This window comes from Trichosurus vulpecula, chromosome 3, assembly GCF_011100635.1.
Source record: "Trichosurus vulpecula isolate mTriVul1 chromosome 3, mTriVul1.pri, whole genome shotgun sequence".
Classification (NCBI taxonomy): Eukaryota; Metazoa; Chordata; class Mammalia; order Diprotodontia; family Phalangeridae; genus Trichosurus; species Trichosurus vulpecula.
This window is the reverse complement of record NC_050575.1, coordinates 353,801,566-353,821,046: the sequence shown is the minus strand read 5'-3', so window position 1 is coordinate 353,821,046 and position 19,481 is coordinate 353,801,566.

The window sequence follows — 19,481 nt, the reverse complement described above, 5'->3', positions numbered from 1 at the left end:
AGATTTTTCAGGCAGTATCAATTCTCCTAGGAGAAAGGAATGATTTTTGTCCAGCCTACTGTAGAGTCACGCCACATCTCTACATGAAACCAGTGGGAACAATATTCTGTAGAAACTGTGCTAAAATATATTTATTCTTTCCAGATATTAAGGTAATATAAGAGAGACTGTGTACTCTTTTTCTTCTGCCCTATCCTGCTTGTTTGGGGGAAGCATAGCTAGTTTCAGTTTTGCTATGTCTTTATTCTTTATAAAAACAAAACAAAACATCAATGTCAAGTAGTTAAATATAACCTGGGTATAGTAACTAGCATCTTACAGTGTAGAGAGAAAAAGAAACATTTAGAAGTTTGAGCTAAAAGTAATTAGGGAAGAGGAATCTCCCAGCCCTGAGAGGGTAATGTAAAAGAATAGTGAGTGCACATGGCAGTAAAGTCATTTAACTAATGAACTTTTCCTATTATGTCATTTCTCTTCTCAGAATAATTCTGACTGCTATCTCCTAACAGCAGCAGCAGCAACAGCAGCAGCAGCAGCAAGAACAACTACAATCAAATTAATTCTTGGCCCCTGTTAAAAGCCTTCCATAAACTTGGGTTTCTACAAATAATCTGATATCAGACTATATACTAAGATACAGTATCCTAGAATCATAGATTTACTGTAAAAGAACTCTAGTTGAATTCTTCATTTTATAGATAGGGAAATAAAGGCCCAGTCTATACCTCCCTTCTAATTTTACAGATGAAGCAGATGATGTGTTGAGACATTAAATAACTGGCCCAAGGTGATACATGTCACCTTAGAGATGGTACTTGATTCCAGGGCCTCTGACTCTAGAAAAGGTGGCCTTTCCTCTACATTATACAGACTTTTATGGTATACCAAGCTATAGTCAAATATCTCATTCACATAGCCAACACTTCATTATTCTTTTTTTTTACCCCGTTTCCTGTGCCAAGAACTCCCTTTTATTTCTCATCATGACCAGTCATTTGAAATACAGACTACTCTAGACAAACTGCCATTTTTCTTGTAATGTACCCAGTTGTTAGCAAATTCCTCTCATCAATGGTGCTTGGTAAATGTTTGGTGGAATGCGAACAGATGAGCATGGTAATTGAATCCATGGGAGCTGATGAGCTCACCAAGGGAAGTATTGTAGAAGGAGAAGGACAGAATTCTGACAAATACCTACAGTTAAAGGGTGTGATCTGGATGAAGATCCAGCAAAGCAGATAGAGAATGAGCAGTCAAGCTAGATAAGAACCAAGAGAGTGGCATTCCAACAACCTAGAAGGAAGTGCTTATCAAGGAGGAGAGGATGATTGATGTTGCCAAAGGCTGCAGAGAGGATGAAGAGAATAAATACAGAAGAAAAACCTTTAGACTTGGCAAGAAGTCATTGGTGACTTTGAAAAGAGTAGTTTTGGCAGAACAGTAAATCTAGCAGAATTATTATGAAGGGGTTAAAAAGAGAATGGAAGTGGAAACATCTATTGTAGTTGGCTTTTTTGAGTTTAACAACAAAGGGAAGAAGAGCTATAGTAATAAAGTGGGGATGACAGAAGATATAATCCATTGGAAGAGACAAGATGACATGGGAATACTAACAGGTAGAGACCTTGGCCTTGGCCAAGAGTAAGACCACTTCATCATGTGAAATAGAATTGAATCAGGAGATCAAGGCAAAACTTATCTAACTGATATGAGATGAGGAAGAGGAGGGGAAAGGGAACTCACAGTAAATGGCTTCAATTTTTTCTGTAAAATATGAGGCAAGGATCTCAGCTGAGGGGGTGAGTAGAAGGAAATTCATGGGAGATTTGAGGAGGAATGAAAAGGTTTGAAAGAATCATTATGGAGAGTGGGATAGTGAGCTGATAAGAGAAATATAGTAGGATTGCTTAGCAGCAGTGAGGGCCCATGTGGAGTTGTATATTATTTATTTCTAGTTGATTCAGTTAAAATGGTTGCATGAATTTCTCCACCTTCATTCATCAACATGTGTGTAGAACAAAGTGGTGAATCATGGTGATAATTCAATGCTGAGGCTTGACAGGGCTTAATTAGTGAAATGATAAAAGGCTAGGGATTTAGGAGAGGACAATAAAATAGCATTAAATTGATTTACTAAGGAGTTGAGAAAGGGAAAAAGAGGAGACAATGGCTAATGCAAAGGAGAAAACCAGAGCAAGAATTGAAGTACTTAGGAATTGAAAGTCACAGTGTGAATGTTGGTGGGGTGTTGTAAAAATAGGCAGGAAAGGTGAATGACCAATTAGTTATGGACAGATAAGGGGATGTCAGCACTCTTGAATATAAATGTGGTACATTTGTGGTTGATGGCATGATCAAAGGAATGACCATATTTGTTTGTGCCTGAGGTAGGCTGAAGGAGTAGCCCACAGGAGCTGAGTAGGTTGAGGAACTAGGTGATTAGGGAGTCTGCTAGTATGAGGACAGGATTTGGGGAGGACAGAGCAATTATAATCCATGTCCAAATTTATTAAGGAAGAGGAATTACCTCAGTGTTTTTAGAATGTATCTACCAGAATGTGATTGTGTGGTAGATATGAATAGCACGAACCTCAAAAGAAGAGGGGCCAAGGAGGAACAAGGAGTATTCAACTTCCTTTCTCAAACTATGAGTCAAGGGGAATGAGTGAAGGCATGTCCAGTACTGGAAAGGGTGGAGAGGGTGTCTGTGTCATTTCAGGGGAGCTAGGTTTCAGTTAGTGGCTAGAAGGAATGCAATAGGAAAACATTAAGGATGAGGAGAAGTATGTTGCCTATGAAACAAGGATTCCAGAGGGCACAATGGAAAAGTTGGGTGGTGTCTGGTTGAAATTTTGGTGTGGGAGGGATGAGGGAGATGGGAAAAAGGGGTATAGAATGGGGTTTAAAAGATGATTGACAAGGCTAATTTGGATCTGACCAGTTCTTTTATCTGCAAAAAATAGGAGCCTAGATGATCTCTCATATCCCCACAAGAAATTCTACAATCATATAATGTGAAAATAAATTTTGAGCGACAGATCAGATCTCAAAAACCTGTAACATAATAAATATTTCCATAAGAGTGACTATTCTGTCTATTGAAAAGTTGTGTATACTGGTTTGGAGGGGAAATGTTATTTCCTGTGGTGTTGACTTTGATGTGTGTTTTCAAATAATCAACATTTATAGATTATGTAAGGTTTTCTACCAACAAACAAAAACAAAACTCTAAAGGACCCCGTTAATCACAAAGCTACTTGTTAGAAATAGGACAAGAGTGTGTAGCTTCTGATTCCTAGTCTAATCAACCATGGTTATGACCATGTCCTCTATTATATTGTTCATTGGAAAAGGAATGTTTTGTTGTTTTCACTTTAGCAAGAGTTCTATCTTTGACAATGATGGTCAGATTACTGTAGTAAGTTAAGAAATTAGTTTTAAAAATTAAGCTTCAATCTAGAAACATTCTACCAATCTTGTAGACTATTTTCATTGTATCGACATGACTGTGGGCAGACTGAAATCATCAAATAATATTGAGATTGTGTGTGCTATTTATTATTTTCTTTAGATTTTTGCTTAAATGACTAAAAAAATTAACAGGCAGGAATAAATCCCTAGAAGATTAATGACAGAATTAAAGGTCCTATTTAAACCAAAATTTTCAGTGCCACTTTTTTTTTTTACCAGTGTAAGACTAAACCAGAACTCAGAACAAAAATCATAAAAAGGTAAAGTTGTCTTGCAGGGTGGGTGGGTATAGAGAAGGAACTTGGATAGATACATCCTCTCTACTTTGCCAGAGACCAATCATCCTTTACACCTCACCTTCCAGACACAGAGGTGGAAGCCTCTCAGTCCAATAAATGGAAACAAACTGGGAAGTGTGGAATATTAATGTTTTTTTTTCCACCTAGCCTTGAAGGGGCAGTGGCATTTGCTTATGTGGTCAACCATATGACACTAAGAAAGAGAAATTAGGTGACCAATTAGTGGGAGGTCCTGAACCTTGGATATATACAGTGATAAAGGCAGTTCTTGGACAGCACTTGTCTTGGGATTATATCTCCAGTATCTCTAAGTCTAAATGGTTCAAAAGCTAGTATTCTTGAAAGAGAAGGGGAAATACTTGGTCATCATTAACTTCTTGGTAAAGGAAGAGGTTTATGGAGTCCAACATTATAATGAGAGAATGGGGAATTTTGGAGCAATGTCAGTTTCTTGAGGATAAAATTATACATCATGTATACTTAAGATGGAAGAACACAAAAGGAATAAAAATTGATACGAGGGAGCAAAAGACCTGTAGTTTGCCAGTTCCTCAACCTTTGCCTACCTCAGTTTCCTTGACTAAAAATATGGGAATCATCATAACACTTATACCCTCCCCCCAAAATGTTTTGAGGATCAAATTAGGCAATATTTATAACATGTTTAGCACAGTGTGCCTGGCACATAGTAGCCCTTAACCAATGCCTATTTTCTTCCTAGTGTTACTATAAGTAATTTTGGGAGCAGTGCATTTGTTATGCTAAGGGAATTCACTTTCTAGTAGCTCTAAAGTTCTTTTCCTTTGGCTCTGGAGTAAATGAACCTCAGTTAAAATCCCATGTATAATATTCCCTTTATGTATGGCTTTGTGCAAGCCACTGAATTCCCTTGAACCTCATTTTACTCATCTTTAAACTGAGTTAATTATACTAGATAACTTCTGACATCCCTTCCTGTTTCAACACTATGATATGTTTTTATGATAACATGAGATCAAATTCTGAGAATAATACAGTATTACTAGATGGCTGTAAAGATCTCTGGAATTAAATGGGACTCACCAGAACTTCAGGAAAATTGCTTGAGACCCAATTCAAGGAAAGTTTAAATTAGAGATTGGTGCTATGAATATGAATAGATCATATAGAACTCTGGAGAAAGCATGGTGCTAATTGGGAAGGGAAGAGAATTGCATCACTCAATTATGGGCCATTTAGAATTCATCATGCTTCTTTTTTTGAATTTTATATGGGGTGAAATAAGGGCAGTTTACTGCCTAGTATATTTATTATTACCTCAAGTGTTTGATGGGGAATTGGAAACCTTTTTGCAAATATCTATGGGAACACAGATTTAAAATAATATTTGAGTTTTATTATGAGATTCTCTGAATTCTGTGTGAGGAAAAATTAATCCAAAGTAATTTAATTGAAAGGTGCTTCCAAGCTACAGTAATGACCATGTAAGCCCGGAACTTGGAATTTGGGGGTATAGGTAATACTAAAAATTAAAATCTAAAGGTATGCCCATCTCCCGATAAATAGCTGAACAAACCATAGTATTATGAATGTCAGGAATACCAAATAAGATAAATTTAGAGAAATGTGAAAAGACGTTTGAACTGAGGCAAGAGGAATTAAGTGGAACCAGGAGAATAATATACACAGTGACAATATATTAATATAAATGAAGACGAGATTCAACTTTGATCAAATATAATGGTAAATATTGACCTAGAAGCAGCTATGCTAAAAGACTACAGGTCTTAGAACACTACATATTGAAAAGAAAAGAAAAGGGTTATGGATGAAAATATTTTACCTAGCAAAGTATAATCCTGAGTGAAAAAGAATGGATATTCAACGAATTGACAGACTTTCACGATTTTATTGCAAAAAGACCAGAACTTGATAGAAAATTTGACATACAAGATTCAAGAGAAATATAAGGTAAAAATCAAAGACTAATTACAAGGGACTCAATAAGGACAAATTGCTTTTTATATGTAGAAATTTAAAACATATGCCTGAGTGTCATTGGTAATCGGGTAATTTGAAGAAAGAGTGGGAAAGGGCTGAGTATGAAGTGATTCTAAAGGTAAAATCATGTAGGAAAAGGTAGAAAGAGTATCTCATACAAATTAGGTGTGAGAGGAAGTACTGATACAGAGCAATTAGATAGGGGAGAAGGACAGGTAGTTCTGGAACCTTACTCTTATCAGGAATGGGTTAAAGAGCTCTAAAACCATGTATACCATTTGACCCAGCAATACTACTACTAGGTTTGTATCCCAAAGAGATTTTTTTTAAAAAGGAAAAGATCCTATATAAACAAAAATATTCATTGCAGCACTTTTTGTGGTAGTGAAGAATTGCAAATAGAGGTGATGTCCATCAATTGGGGAATGACTGAACAAATTGTGGCATATGATTGTGATGGACTATGTTGCTACACGAAATGAGGAGCAGGTTGCTGTCCAAAAAACTGGAAATATTTATATGAACTGATGCAAAGTGAAATGAGCAGAACCAGGAGAATTGTGCACCCTTACCACAATATTGTATGATGATTGACTGTGAATGAATTAGAGAATTGATAATTAGCTATTCTCAGCAATATGGTGACCCAAAACGATTGTGAAGGACTTCTGATGAACAATGCTATGCATCTCCAGAGGAAGAATTGAAGGAGTCTGAATGAAGATTAAAGCGTACTTGTTTTGGTTTTTCTTTTAATTTTCTTTTTCTTGTTCTGTTTTCTTTCAAACCATGGCTGATATGGCATTATATTTTGAATAATTGCACATATATAACCAATATAAAATTGCTTGCCTTATCAATGACAGAGGAGAGGAGAGGGGAAGTGAGAAAATCTAGAACTCAAAAATTTAACAAACAAATGTTTAAAATTGTTTTTAACTGGAGAAAAATGAAATATACTTTTTTAAAAATTAGCAATAATGAAATTGGCCAAAAATAGGAAGCAAAAGATAAAAGAAGAAGGCAACTTCATAGGGACTAGGTAAATTTAGTAAATAATCAGAACCTGAACAATAAAGAGCTGACTAATTTGATATTTATAATCCATCCAAGTAAATCCAAAGAATAAAGCGTATAATGCTTTGCTTGGTAATTATCATTAATAACTAGATTTTTTTGGCCTTCAAACTGTCACCTATTTAATTCAGTATCTGACATCTGGAAGTTTCCCTGAACATTGAAACTAATCCATTGAACTAATCCATTAAATCCATTAAAAGTCTAAAATATTCAGTCATATATGTATACATTAAGACATGCATAAGAACACACATGTAGACATATAGAATTTAGGATAAATGTTCTTTTCACTTAAGCAATATGAATATAATTTTGTGATAAGGCATTTAGAAAATTGATGCTTTGTAGCCTATACCTATGCCCATGAACTCTAATGAGTATGAGTCACAATGTTTCCGACACTTAATAGCTGTGTGACCCTGGGCAAGTCACTTAGCCCTATTTGTTTCAGTTTCCTCATGTATAAATTGAGCTGAAGAAGGAAATGGCAAATCCCTCCAGTATCTTTGCCAGGAAAACCCCCAGTGGTGTCATTAGGAGTTAGACATGACTGAAACAATTGAGCAACAAAAACAAAGATTGAAGTAGTTAATAGTCTATTCAATCCTACATCCAGAACATAGAGTAGCTGACAGTGAAAGTCTACTAGTTGTGGGTCTGGTCAGGGAAGGCAATTAGAAAAGATTCAGTGACACAGTCTGTAGGATTTGAACTCAGAATAGCATGATTCCAGTACTTTTCTTAAATATTTAAAGAATAATCATGGTAATAATTAAGCCATTTATTATTTATAGAACATCTTTCATCACCAAGTGCTTTACAAATGATAGGCCACAACTTCTTTATATCCTGAAAGATGTGGAAGGGTGTGACATACTTGTGTCTGGGCCTAGCAGGTCCTCCCTTCTCAGTCTAAATGGGAAAAATGCAGTAATAAAACTGTCTACATAGATTGTAGTTTGTCTTGAAGATTACAGTTAACTTCAAGGGAGATTTAATGACAACCCAGCTTTTCTTTACTCTTCCAGGTAATGCAGGTGCCTCTATTTGTTGTGACAAAAATTCATCCTATAAATGCAATCTTTTACTTTGTTCAGTCCCTTTTCTACCTTTGTTGTTTAGCAGAATTGGCTGGCTTGCCTCCTCCTCCTTGCCCTACCTTTAAATCCTACCTGGTTTCTAGCCTGCATTCAAGTAGATTGTTATACCTTTACTTTAAAAACTCATTTCCCAAAGGTTACAGAAAATTTATTGCCATGTCAGTGAAAAACCTGTTCACACATCCTCTTCACCACAAATATTATTCATAAATAATCAAATAAAACATTTCCTTGAGCCATAGACCTTTTATGACATAGCTAAAATGCTTTGAGAAGACTCCTTTAAGGAAAGTTCAAATAGATAAAAACTGTTTTGATTTTCTTTTTATATAACTTTTTAAAGTAAACAGAATATCTAAGGTACAAGGTGTGCAAAATTCTCAAATTCATGAGCTTTGTTTTGTGGAAGTACATCCAGGCTTCCAGTTGCTAAAAGTAGAGAGCTTGGTAATATCATTCCTTGGGTCATGGGTCATCAGAATTGTGTAAATGTATGGCCCAAATGAATATCTACTTATTCAACATTTTCATCGTCATTTGCTCTAACATAACATGGCCATGGTACTACATTTGGTTTGTACTTAATATAGTAGGTATAGAGATAAGTTACCAGAGACAGGCCAGGATCCAGTATAATATAATCTAATGCTATGCTAATATTTCTAATGGATCTATTGTCTCATTGATGTAGGCGTTCTCTTCAATGATGCAAATCATTACCATTCATTCATTTTAACCTCAGAACAGCAACCCAGGGAGGTATATGCTATTATTATCCCTATGTTAAAGGTGAGGAAATGGAGGTTGAGAGAGTTTGAGTCTCTTGTCCAGAGTCACACAGCTAGTAAGTGTTTGAAGCAGAATTTGAATTCAGAGCTTCCTAACTGCAATTTCAATACTTTAGCCATTATGCCACTCATCTGCCACAACCAGGAAGTATCAATTTGCTATTGCAAAGAGATGTTTCCTGAGAGGTAACAGCAGGAACTCTGATACAAAAAAACTTCTCCCTCCATACAAATTAGGAGCATAATGTTCTCTTGGTACATATTCTATTACAGGGAAAGTGTGCTCAAACTTGAACAACAAGGATACCTAAACACGAAAGTGGGGAACATACGAGGTTGAAGGGTACCTCAAGCATCTTGAGTCCATCCAGTTTGCTTTAGGACAAGGCATATTCCCTTTTTGAGATAACCCAGATCATTCCAAAATCAAGTGTCTGGGTTGGGATAAGCAATTAACTCAGTTTCTATATGGGATCCTTACCAGACTTCTATGGCTACAGGTATATTCCCCTACTGACACCAGTTGCTGCACCCATGGTGACTCTTCAGAGAAAGATTTTGCTTTTGTATGCAATCATCGATGGCTCAACTTCTCCTGAGTCCTTTAGACTCCTCAATTAACCAACAGACTTTTTATCATCACATAGTCACCCATGTTTCCTCAATCATTCTTGTAGAGAAAAATAAATAGCTTCCTCATGTTCCATATATTGAATTGGCAGCAGATCAAGAATATGGTACATGATTTGTGCATCCAGCCAGGAAAGACAAATTGCATTTGTTCTAAGGCCTGGGACTTCATTGGCCAATCTTCCTTTAAATGTTGTTATTGTCATATTACCTATTCTTCCAATGCTACAATAAAATCTGTACTAAATAAAACATATTTCATTTTATATTTGTTCTGTTCTGTAAGTTCAATATGGAGTTTTCCCATTAGCTGATTTCTCTGCATCTTCCCTAAGCAATATGCCTTAAAATGGAACTTTTACTTGCCAAATATTTCATTGACATTCATGAATTCCCACAACATCATTTATAAAAAACACATGAAAAGAAGTAGGAATTGATACAGAAAGAAAGCAATGTGTAAAAGGGAACATAAAGGGGAATTTAAATATTGTACCAAGATTCCTATCATCCCTAATTTTGTCTCAATTATTCTGTTACCACACACACACACACACACACACTGACTTTTTGAGTCTTGTTGGTTTAATCCAATAATTTGGTCAATGATTCGCCCTGGGATTTTACTTGCTGTGACCTGATTGTATATTTTCTAGAAAAAGACACTGAATATCAACTATACCCAGGATTTGAAGAGCTAATCTTTTTACCCCTTCATGGCTACTTGTAAAGGAAATAGCAACCAAGAAGCAATAACAAGAGGGCAATTGCTAATGTGAATTAAGAAATGATAAAACTGAGGTTGCAAATTTTCTTGGTAAGCTATAATGTGTCTAAAACAATATATTTATGTATATGTATGTAAAACAGTATATATGTATGTACATATATAGATGTAGATAGGGATACAGCTGGACTTACATATAGATTATAAAGCTCTCTTTCTTTCCCTGTGTGTATGTGTGTGTGTGTGTGTGTGCATGTGTGTGTATGTCAGAAGCAAAGCAAGTAAAATATTTAATACAACGCCTAGTAGGAGCTTAATGAATGCTATCCAACTGACTAATAGTTAAGTATAACATTATACTAAAGTATAACAAGGCCCAAAAAAATACTTTCAGAAATTCTAAATGTCAAAAGGGGATGAGGCTGGTGATCAAAGCTGGGAATGACAAAAAATAACATAAACAGAAAAAGAGAGGGTAGGGGATTAAATCTTATTAATGGGAAAAAGAGAAAATACAAAGGATAAAAGCATTGCTCATGGTGAAAAGAATGATGATTGACAATAAAGAAAGGACATATTTGTTTAGCTTTTAATTTTACTTTATTTTTCTTTACCAAAGTGAATGGTATTTGAAATAGAAAAAATGAACCAAAAATAGCAAGTTGTTACCTAGAATTCATTAAGAAATAGTAAGGAAACATGGAGGCAATGTGGTAAATTGAAAAGAGTATTGTCTCTGGAATCAGAGGATTTTGTTTCACATTTCATCTCCAACACCTGACTACTACGGTGACCCTAGGCAAGTCACTTTGCTTTCCTAGGTTTCAGTTTCTTTATATGTGAATAAGGGGTAGGACTGAATAAATGGTCCCTACCGTTTATTCTTCTAGGTCTACATCTATGTTTTTACTACCTACCTACACTTGATTAATTGAAGTTGCCAGTTTTAGATTAGCTCCTTCCCATCATGCTAAAACAATCAGAAGACTTGAATGTTGAGAAAGTTTGTAGTTTATGAAAAAAAATTAAGGAGCATAGAAGAGTTGCTGCAGGGTTAGAGAAAGGTAATTGTCCCAATTTCCAAAAAGAAGAGTGAATAGAGTCCACAAAATACAGGCAAATGGATGTGGCTTCTGTTTCTAGGAAAATTCCAGTATCCCTGATTAATGTGATCATAATTTAACATCTAGAGAAAAAAAAATAGTTACTTATGAAGAAGAAATATTGCTTCATTCACAGCAACTTATGTCAGACTAGGTTTATTTCTTTCTTGGACAGGAATGTCCAGACTGGTGGGACAGGAGAAAACTGTAGAAAAAAGAATTGATCTCAATTTCTTCAAAACCTTTGGTAACATCTCAGAATCCTCAGTTCCCTTCAAGACAGCTCAGCTTCAACTTCTTGCAAGAAATCTTTCTGATTCCTTGAATTGTTAGTACTTGTTTCTCACAAACTGACTTAACATTTTGAATTTACTTATTTATATGCATGTTGTTCCCACTTCATATCCCCAGGAGAATATAACCTTTTGAAGTTGAGTACATATGTTTTTTTCTTTTGTTTCCTCAATACTTAGCACAGTATTGCATAATAAAAGCTTTTGAACTGAATTTGATTTAATTAAATGTCATCCTTCTAGAAAAGATGGTCAAATGTGCTCTAGGGTATATAATGCAACTACATAGATTTAGAACTGATTTTAAGACTACACTCAACAGTTATTAATGTTTGGAAAAAAGTCTTATTGGAAAAAATCAGAGATCTCTTGGCCCTGTGCTTTTTAACACTTTTACAAGGTGATAGAAAGCATGCTTATTAAATTTACACAAAAATGTGACAAAGCAAGAAGGAGTAGTTAATAAATGAGAGAGTCAATAGCAGGGGGAAAAAGATTTTGGCAGGCTAGACCACTAGGCATAATTTTAAAATAATCTATAGTGCTAAACATATGAACGAGATTTAATTTTTCTCAGGATGGTAAACTCCTTACATAAGAACTCTCTCTACCAAGAAAAAGGGCAGTTTAGAAAGGTGAGTCCTAGGGAATTCCCTGAGGTACATCAGGGTAGAGGTTAAATGACTTCTTCAAGGTCTAACGAGTGTCAAAGAGGATTTGTTAAAGCAGGTCTTTTATGAATCCAAGTCCAATATTCTATCCACCATACCATGTTATCATTGTGGGCAAAATATATTAAGACAGAATTCAACAGGAATAAAGGTGAAGTTTTTCATTGAGTTTGAAATATCTACTCCAACTGCACTATGAGGAAGTCATGGCTACATAGAAAGTCATTTTGATTTAAAAAACAAAAACAAAAAAAAACTCAGTTTTTATTGAACTCAGCAGTTTGATGAGGAAGGCAGCTAAAACATATAGTCTTTGGCTGAATTAAGAGAGGGAGAGTATATAGGAGTAAGGAGGTCATAGTACAATACTATTTTATCATAGTCATACCATATCTAGAAGCTGGCGCTATTCTGGGCACCACATTTTTAGGAAAGACATTGCTAAGTTGGTGAATCACTAGAGGGCTATCAATGTGTTAAATGACCTCTAATTCATGTCATATTGTGTAAGGTTTTCATCTGAAGCTCTAATTGGTTTCAACTCCCAACAAAATGCCTTTCCTAGGATAAGCTGATCACTTCAGATATCATTCCCATGCTACTAACTCAGCTTTGGATATTCAAAACTTTTCCAACAAGCTTACCCTCTTGTCTCATCTGACTGTAGGGATGGAGTATACAGCACTGAATTCTTCCTTAAGGTTCCTTTTTAAAGGGTGGGATTTCGAATTTCACCTCACTGTATTTTCCACCTTTCACTCTGCTGGGTTTCATCTCCATTGAACAAGATCTCCCAGGACTAGATCTTAATTAGTGAAGTTGAAACCAAGTAATCCCCACCCCCATGAACATTTTCTAGCTTCCTTTTGTGTCCAGCTTTCCTTAAGAGCAGAGACTTTCTTTTTCTTATTTGTATCCCCAACGTTTAGCACAGTGCCTGGCACATAATATGTGTTTAGTAAATATTTATGGAATTGAATTTAAGGAACTAGAGATGTTTAGGTACGATAAAACAGGACTTGAAGTCTGGCTACCGACCTCTACAACTTCTGTTAAAGCCCAATTAAAATTCTTTTTTTACCGTACCCTTCTTAATTCTAGTACCTTCCCTCTGTTAATTATTTTCTATTCATCCTGCATATAGCTTGCTTGTTATACATTTATTTGCACATTATCTTCCCCATTAGACTGTAAGCTCCTTGAGGGTAGATACTATGTTGCTTCTTTTTGTATCCCAAATACTTGGCACAGTACTTGGCACATAGTAGACACAACAAATGTTTATTGATTAGGGCTGGGAATACATGATTAAGGGTGGGAATGATAGCTGCCTTCAACTATGTAAAGGTTTGTCATACAAAAGAGTGATTATACACATATAATTGCATTGGTTGACCTCAGACAGCAGAACTAGTAACAATGGGTAGGAGCTGCTGAGGCAAACTTAAGGAAGCAAGTCAACATACAAAGCATAAAGTGGAATAGATTGCATTTGGAAATAGTGGGATGCCCTTCACAAGCTATCTTAAAGGAAGAAGGGAAGACAGCAAGTAGTATATTATAAGGAATATTTTTATTCATGCCCAGTTGGACTAGAAAACCTTTCTGCCTCCTTCCAAATCTAAAATCTAATGATCAAATAAAATTGGGAGAACAGCTCTGAATTTCAAGTTCTACTTTTGAGTTATTGACCAACCATAGTGTATTCAGGGAGTGTGACTAGGATGATAAAATATCTAAACACGATGCCATATGAAGTATAGTTAAATAATCTAGACTGGTTCAACCTGCAAAAGGAAAGTCTAAGAAGAGCTCACACAGCTATCTTCAAATATTTGGAGACTGGGGACATCCATGCAAGGAAAGATTTATTTATATTTCACCTAAAGACAACACTAGAAATATAGAATGGAAAATTTGGCTTTCACTTAAAAAACAACTTTCTAATTCATACAACTTCTGAATAACCAGATGAGTTGCTTTTCTAGGTAGTGAGCTCCCCATTATTGAATGGTCTTCAAGTAAAGATTTGTAACCATTTGTTAGATATGCTAGGGAAAGAATGAATTGGGTGGAAGGTAGAAGAGGATTTGCATCATTCCTATCATGGATAATAGAAGATGAGAAGAGGTTTAAAAATTGTGATTTTTCATGAATAAATAAAACGATCTGTGGATTTTCACATTTACAATTCTATAAACTGTTTCCACAAAAGTACATCAATGCTTGACTGAACTGCATTCACCTTGCAAATAAATTTTCTAAAATACAATTTGTGTTCTGCTTCATAAAGTTATTTTTTTCCTTACACATTAACTCTTAATATGTTCAATTTGTTCTATGCTTAATCTGGTTTCCCTTAAGCATAGGTATGCTAAGTACTCAAAATATACGTAGCCTATCAATTTAAATGGTCTGGATATTATCCACTAAATTGACACACTGTTTTCTGGAAACTTGATATCTTTAGTTATTATTGGCTTCTTATTTTAATTGCTGAAATAATCAGTATTTAAATTCCACCAATGTAGTGTCTAATTTTATAGAGAGAAAGAAAAGCAACAAGATGAAATTTATATACTTGCAAGAGTTCAGCTACATACCGTCTCAGAAAAGGGCTTTCCATGAATGTCATATTATATCCTAAAAACAATAATTTAGTACTTTAGAGTGATTAAATTCTTTCTTCACAACAACCTTGTCCAGTTATCAATGTAAGTCAGTCAACAAGCATTTATTAAGCATTTACTATGTGCTACGCACTTTGCTAATTTCTGGGGATACAATTATAAGAAAGAAGAAAGATTACCCCTGCTCTTGAGGAGTTTACATTCTAATGGGGAAGACAACAGTGAAAAGGAAGCTGAAAGGGGTGGTGGTGATGGAAAAGGTACCCAGACGTAGCATATAATAGAGGAGTCTCTGGTATGAAATAAAGAGATGTCTGCTTTGGGTGCCCTGTTTAAATGGAAGTTTTAAGAAGACCCATCTAATCAGAAGGAGGGGCCCAGGGTTGGAGTGGACTTCCAAGGTGAAAGTACTACTTCTAAAACTACTAACTAACATCTATATAGCGCTTATTATGCTCCAGGCACCATGCTAAGTGCTTTGAAATTATTATTTCATTTGATCCTCAGAAGAACCCTGGGATATAGGTCCTATTACCATCTCCATTTTACAGATGATAAAACTGAGGTAAATAGAGGTTAAGTGACTTTTCCAAGGTCACACAGATAGAATGTAACTTAGGATGGATTTGAATTCAGTTCTTTACTGACTCCAGATACTTGCTCTATCCACTTTACCACCTACTTATCCCTGAAGTGATCTTCCATGATTAAAAGGTTGCTGAGGCATGGTAGAAAGGTCCACTAGGAAATGAAGAAGAAATGTCAATAATAGGAAGTAAAGTCTCAAAAAGGAAATGTAAATAATACCCCTGTTTTATAAATGAAGAAATTGAGTTTCAAAGAGATTAGGTGATCTGCCAATGACCATGCAACCAGTGTCACAGTTGGACCTTGGTTCCAATTTTTAACACCAAAGCCAGTAGTGATTCCATTATACCATCCCCAAAACTTTAATTTTCCAGAAACTGGATTTTATTTTACACTAGACACGATCTCTTTACTAAACCCTATAGTCCAATGTCACTATCTTACTTTGCTTGTTTGAAAGTCAAAAGCAAATATAATAATGTCTTCCCAATTTTTTCTTTGTGTTTCATTGTATTTTCAATGACCCAGGCTCACAGGTGATGGTTTGGAGTGACCTTTGGATATTTTTTCAAACCATTTGGCTCTTTCCTAAAAACAAAAAGAAAAACACTTATTTTTTAATCCAATGTCTTCTTAAACATTATTAAACAAAAATTGTTAATATTTGAAGTGGACAGAAGTGAGGTATTTTGATGTCCTCTGGAGAAAGAGAAGAGCTTATAGAGACTTTTTCTAAGTTGCAGTGCAAGGAGAAATGGGGAATTGATTTAAACATAGCTTTCTGGAGTTCCAGTCCAATGTTCTATCTTTTTTCTCTACATTGCCTCAAAAGGCAAAGCCACAAAAAAGGAAAATTTTGGGGTTGATAGTATCTTGAATTGCAAGAGATACCAAGTGGAAGTTTTCAGCAAAAAGAACACTGCAAATCAAAACTTAGGTCAAATTGCTGGCACTAAAGTTAGCAATTTGCCATACTTGAAAATTATTTGGGAAGATTTATTTTCATTTCCTTGTCAAGTGTTCCTCCTCCATATCCAATAAATCATGTTCATGAGCCCAGCTGATTATATATCAAGTGGAACAGTCATTCAGTAGGGTGATAATCATGAGCAGGATGTACCATGAATTATGCTAAAAAAAATTCAGATCAGAATTTTTAGAGGATGTCACTTGAGAATTCTTCTAATTACATATTGGAGATATGCTTCTAGGCTTTTGAGACGACAAATCTGTAACTTATACATGCCCATCAATTGTACTCCTTTTTTCCTCCTGGATTGATGGACAAAATTCATTGCAATGTTTCAAGGACTCTGGCTGCTCTATTGCAAGTATATTGTGCCAAACTCCAAAATCAATTCTTTTTTTGCCCTGAAACATTTGTAGCAGGATGCCTTGCTAGCAAATTATGGCATTACTTCTATTCATTAAACTTCTAGCTTATAATTAAGATTTTGATTCTTCATTTATTGAAACTTCATATCAAATGTTTGGCTAACCTTTATCTAATTTAGTCTAGAGACAACAAATGATGATGTCTAATTATCTCCTGATAGCTGAGTCATTTGTCATCTTCTTTTGGAAGTATATTCATTACCTGTCTTATAAGGCTCCAACCTAATTATAATGGCTGACATAGTCTATAGCCTTTGGAAACTGTGATCTAAGTAAGACTTGTCTAGGAAAAGATGGTAATGGTGATAAACTACAGTGAATTCTTTGTCCAAATTTTAAGAGAGACATTGGAAAATTAAAACATGTCTAGGACACTGTGTTCAGAACGGTGAATGATCTATAAATCATGTCACATGGACAATGGTTGAATGAACTAGGAATCCTCAGCCTTTGGAGATGTCTGTAAGTGAAGTGTGCTCCTAACCCAAACCAAATATAATCAACAATTGAGGCCTTATTTGGTCACAATTTTATTTTTTTAGATTATTTATTTTTAGTTTTTGACATACATTTCCACAAGATTTTGAGTTACAAATTTTCTCCCCATCTCTCCCCTCCAGTTTTGCCCTTCTTGGATCTGGGTCACAGATCTGGTTGGTCTTGGGGGAGCAGGAGCACTGGTCTGGCAGAGCTTGCAGTGACTGAGGAGTGGAAGTAGCTCTGAAAACAGCAGTGCAAAACCCCTGAAGATTGGGACAAAGCACTCTTGATGCTGTAAGCAATCATGCTCTGAAAAAAAGCTCAAAAGTCAAGTAATTGGCTGGGAAGATAAGCAAGCAGCATAAAAGGACTCAGACTATAGAATCCTTTTTTGGTGACAAAGAAAATCAAAACATATAGCCAGAAGAAGTCAACAAAGTCAAAGAGCCTACATCAAAAGCCACCAAGAAAAATATGAATTGGCCTCAAGCCATGGAAGAACTCAAAAAGGATTTGGAAAAGCAAGCAAGAGAAGTAGAGGAAAAATTGGGAAGACAAATGGGAGTGATGCAAGAAAATCATGAAAAACAAGTCAATGACTTGCTAAAGGAGACCCCAAAAATTACTGAAGAAAATAACAACTTAAAAATAGACTGACCCAAATGGCAAAAGAGCTCCAAAAAGCCAATTAGGAGAAGAATACCTGAAAAGGCAGAAGTAGCCTATTTTATTGAAAGTCTATATTTTGCCTTGGAGCGTTATACTCAGTTTTGCTGGATAGGTGATTCTTGGTTTAAGTCCTAGCTTTTTTGACCTCTGGAATATCATATTCTAAGTCCTTCGATCCCTTATTGAAGAAGCTGTTAGATCTTGTATTATCCAGATTGTGTTTCCACAATACTCAAATTGTTTCTTTCTGGTTGCTTGCAATATTTCCTCCTTGACCTGGGAGCTCTGGAATTTGGCAATGATATTCCTAGGAATTTCATTTTGGGATATTTTTCAAGAGGCAATTGGTGGATTCTTTCAATTTCTATTTTGCCCTCTGGTTCTAGAATATCAGGCAGTTTTCCTTGATATTTTCTTGAAAGATGATGTCTAGGCTCTTTTTTATCACGGCTTTCAAATAGTCGAATAATCTTTAAGTTATCTCTCCTGGCTATTTTCCAGGTCAGTGGTTTTTCCAATGAGATATTTCACCTTGTCTTCTAATTTTTCATTCTTTTGCTTCTGTTTTATAATTTCTTCATTTCTCATAAAGTCACTAGCTTCCATTTGCTCCATTCTAATTTTTAAGGAATTATTTTCTTCAGTGGTCTTTTGGACCTCCTTTTCCATTTGGCCAATTCTGTCTTTCAAGTCGTTCTTCCCCTCACTGAATTTTTGGACCTCTTTTGCCATTTGGTTTAATCTATTTTTAAGGTGTTATTTCTTCATTATTCTGGGATTCTCCTCCAGCAAGCTACTGACTCATTTTTAATGATTTTCTTGCATCACTCTCATTTCTCTTCCCAATTTTTCCTCTACTTCTCTTGCTTTTCCAAATCCCTTTTGAGCTCTTCCATTTCCTGAGACCAATTCATATTTTTATTGGAGGCTTTGGATGTAGGATCTTTCACTTTGCTGTCTTCTTCTGGTTGTATGTTTTGATCATTTTTTGTCACCAAATTAACAATCTATATTCTGAGTATTTTTATCCTGTGTGATCATTTTTCCAGTCAATTCCTTGACTTTTGAGCTCTTTGTGAAGGCATGACTCTGGTTCCAGAGTGGAAAGTGTTCTGTTCCAGGCTTCAGAGGTTTTGTGCAGCTGTTTTCAGAGCTACTTCTAGGTACCTGTAAATTTTCAGTTCTGAGGAGGTATGATCCAAAGAGGGGTGTTTACTCCTGTCCTGGTCTGTGGGCTGGCCTTTGAGTGACCTCAAGCACTCTTTTCTGCCCCGGAATTATGATAAGGATTCCCTCTCCATAGCCACCACAAACTCTGCCATGCCTGCACTCCTACTGACCCCAGGAGTGTCACTCGGGACTGTGGTCCAGATCCAAGCAAAGCAAAGCAAGAGAATCCTGCCTCAGTGCCAGCAATGAGATTCCTGCATTCCTGCTCAGAACCAATGCTTGACCCCTCCCCCGCCCCTCCTCACCATTTGTGTGCCCGAAGCTCCAGAAGTAGCTGCTGCTCTTGCTTCTGCTGCCTCTGCCACCACCACCTTGGCCACTCTGGGGCTGGGTCTGAATCATGCTCT